The sequence below is a fragment of the Microtus oregoni genome, unplaced genomic scaffold (genome assembly GCF_018167655.1).
Source record: "Microtus oregoni isolate MIOR12 unplaced genomic scaffold, Mior012 000007F_ref0000211, whole genome shotgun sequence".
Taxonomy (NCBI): Eukaryota; Metazoa; Chordata; class Mammalia; order Rodentia; family Cricetidae; genus Microtus; species Microtus oregoni.
The window spans coordinates 50,418,699-50,422,538 of NW_024543066.1; the positions used below are offsets into that span (position 1 = coordinate 50,418,699).

The 3,840-nt window shown below is 43.5% G+C and overlaps 1 pseudogene; it reads right to left on the minus strand.

The window, feature by feature from the left end:
* Positions 1-419: 419 nt before the first annotated feature.
* On the minus strand, positions 420-1,205 carry LOC121450959 (annotated as a pseudogene).
* Positions 1,206-3,840: the final 2,635 nt, after the last annotated feature.

Below are 3,840 nucleotides of genomic sequence, written 5' to 3' on the forward strand. Positions count from 1 at the left end.
GGGTTTCTCTGTGCAGCCTGGCCATCCTGGAACTCACTTTATAGACCAAGCTGGACTTGAACTCAGAGATTTGTCTGCCTTTAACTCGCCACTGCTGGGATTAAAGACATGTGCTACCACCACACAGTATGTTTTTTATTTTTTTGGATTTTTCGAGACAGAGTTTCTCTGTAGCCTTTTGGTTCCTGTCCTGGAACTAGCTCTTGTAGACTGGCCTACAACTCACAGAGATCTGTCTGCCTCTGCCTCCCAAGTACTGGGATTAAAGGCGTGCACCACCACCACCCGGCTTCCAGCATGTTTTTTTTGTTTTTTATTTTTTTTTAGTTTTCATCATGCTGTTTAATCTAGCACGTTGCCTAGAAAGGTTTGTTAGCAAAAGTACAAATACGTCTCCAGCATGTCTCTTAGAGACCGGTTCACCCACTGCTCTGTTTGGCTGCTAGCCTCTTGTCTCTCTCTTCAGCAATTTTGAGGTGGATTCCTTTTCCTCAGGGAAGAGAAATCCATGGTTTGTTGCCCTTGCCAATAACAAAAATGTTGGAAAGCCGGGTGGCAAAGCTGTTGCCATTGGCATCTTTCACATGGACCACATCAAAAGAGCTGGGATTCTCTCTCTGTTGGTGATCACACCAATTCTTCCCAAGTTAGCACCCCCAGTCACCATACACAGGTTACCAGTGTCAAACTTGAAGTCGGTTATTTTGCCCGTATCCAAATCAGTCTGGATGGTGTCATTCACCTTGATGAGGGGATCAGGGTAGCGAATAGTGTGAGCATCATGGGTCACCAAATGTGGGATTCCTTTTGTGCCCACAAAGATCTTTCTCACTTTGCACAACTTGTACTTGGCCTCTTCAGGTGTAATACGATGAACAGCAAAGCGACCTTTGGTGTCATAGATCAGACAGAAGTTCTCTCCAGTCTTGTCAATGCTGATGACATCCATAAACCCAGCAGGGTAGGTTATATCGGTCCTGACTTTGCCATCAATCTTAATGAAGCGCTGCATGCAGATCTTTTTCACTTTATCGCCAGTCAGGGCATACTTAAGCCTGTTCCTCAGGAAATGATCAGAGGCAGACATTCCCTCAGCTTGTGAGGGCCAGTGGACAGAGAGGCGCAAACCCTCCAATTAGTTTATCCAGCATCCAACGCTTTGGAGCTGCTACACGCTTCAGATGTTTCTTGGGACCACGAGCCATGGCTGCGCTGGGAACGGAAAGAGCCCAGCATGTTTTTTTTTGTTTTTTTTTTAATATTTATTTATTATTATGTATACAATATTCTGTCTGTGTGTATGTCTGCAGGCCAGAAGAGGGCATCAGACGTCATTACAGATGGTTGTGAGCCACCATGTGGTTGCCGGGAATTGAACTCAGGACCTTTGGAAGAGCAGGCAATGCTCTTAACCACTGAGCCATCTCTCCAGCATGTTTTTATAGGCAGGATCTTGCCATACAGTTCGGCCTAGCCTCAACCTTCCACCCTGCTTGACTCAGCCTCCAGCACCCTAGTGTTAGAGTAAAATACTTGTAGTCAACAGAATAAACCCTCAGGTTTTGGTGGAGACCTGACATTTCAGGTGTTCTGGTTTGTTACCCCAGGCAGGTGGGCACATTGTAAGCCATGCTAGATGGAGATGGAACAATGAGTCTTTTAATGAGATACTGTACTTTTCCTGTCCAGAATCTTCACCCCATGTGCAGTGGCTTATGCTACTGGACTATTGCTTTGCAGTTAGATGGCTTGTAAATCTGTCAGGTTTTCTGAATTAGTAAAATGTAACTTTTCTTTTACTTATATTTCTTACTTTTTTTCTTTTCTGAGACAGGGTTTCTAGCCTGGTTTGTTGTTTGTTCTGTGATGATCAGACTGGTCTTGAGTGAGGAGATCTGCCTGCCTCTGCCTCCTAGAGCCAGAATTAAAGGCATAAGCCAATAACATCTCCAACCTTTGTATCTCTTTTCTAAGCATACTTTCATCAACACATTGGGTCCCTGTCTCCCCAGCATACTGGGTTTCCTTGATTCTTTCTCTAAAGTTACCTTGCTGCGGACTGGCTGTTCGTCTCTGTGTCTGACCGACATGTCAGCCTCCATAGCATGATCTTTCTTCCTTCTGCTTCTGTTCTCCAAGCAGGGACCTGACGCCCTTGTATCACCAGAGCTCCAGAAGAGTATCACTATGTCCATGAAGTCTTCCTTTTTTTTAAAAATGTATTCAATGAATACAATAGGCTTTAAAACAGGGTCTTGCTATGTATCTTGAGCTGTCTTGGAACTCTTTTTTTTTTTAAATATTTATTTATTTATTATGTATACAATATTCTGTCTGTATGTCTGCAGGCCAGAAGAGGGCACCAGACCTCATTACAGATGGTTGTGAGCTACCATGTGGTTGCTGGGAATTGAACTCAGGACCTTTGGAAGAGCAGGCAATGCTCTTAACCACTGAGCCATCTCTCCAGCCCTTGGAACTCTTTTTGTAAGAATAGTCTGGCCTCAAACTCAAACTTTTTTTTTTTTTGAGACAGGGTTTCTCTGTGGCTTTGGAGCCTGTCCTGGAACTAGCTCTGTAGACCAGGCTGGTCTCGAACTCACAGAGATCCGCCTGCCTCTGCCTCCCGAGTGCTGGGATTAAAGGCGGGCGCCACCTTCGCCCGGCTAAACTCAAACTGTAATTTTTTGTTTTTTCCCCAGAAGGGTTTCTCTGTCTAACAGCCTTGGCTGTCCTAGAAATTACTTTGTAGACCATGCTGGCCTCAAACTCACAAAGATACTCCGACTTCTGCTGGGATTAAAAGCATGCACTACCATGCCCAGCATTTCTTTTTTCCCCGAGACACGGTTTCTCTGTGGCTTTGGAGCCTGTCCTGGAACTAGCTCTGTAGACCAGGCTGGTCTTGAATTCAAAGAGATCTGCCTGCCTCTGCCTCCCGAGTGCTGGGATTAAAGGCGTGCGCCACCATCGCCCGGCCCCAGCAAATTTTTTGATTTTTTTTTTAAGATTTATTTATTTATTATGTACACAGTGTTCAGCCTCCATGCCTGCAGGCCAGAAGACGGCACCAGATCTCCTTACAGATGGTTGTGAGCCACCATGTGGTTGCTGGAAATTGAACTCAGGACCCCCGGAAGGGCAGTCAGTGCTCTTAACCTCTGAGCCATCTCTCCAGCCCTGTTTTGTTTTGTTTTGTTTTTTCAAGACAGGGTTTCTCTGTAGCTTTGGAGCTTGTCCTTATCCAGGCTGGCCTGGAACTTACAGAGATCCGCCTGCCTCTGCCTCCAGAGTGCTGGGGTTAAAGGCGTGTGCCACCACCTCCTGACAATTCTTTTTCTTTTTTTTTTTTTTACTTCTTTTTATGAAACATTCAACACCCACATAAAAGTGGAGAGAAAAATATGTGAAAAACAGCTTTAGGAAATACTATCTTTTTGCCTCAATTTTAAAAATAAGATATCATATATAAGTTGAAGCCTGCCAGGCCCCATTTCCTTCTATCCCACCTCAGAGGCAACATTATTATAAGTGTGGTATTTATCCTTATGTACATTATTATAATCAATCTATAGAAACCCTATAGAACATGTAGAATTATTCTGTTTTATAAGTTTGTATAAATGTTATTAAACTATCTCATACTATAATTTCATTTTTGCTCAATTTATTCTTCCGAAATTTAAAAAAATAACAGATATAGTTTAGTCTTCTATATAGTATTCCATCCTCCTAATGTTAAGAAAGCTATTCGCTACTGTTCTGAGACAGAGTCTCATTGTGTAGTGATGACTTGCCTGGGATTTACTATGTAGACTAGACTAGCTTTGAACTCAACAG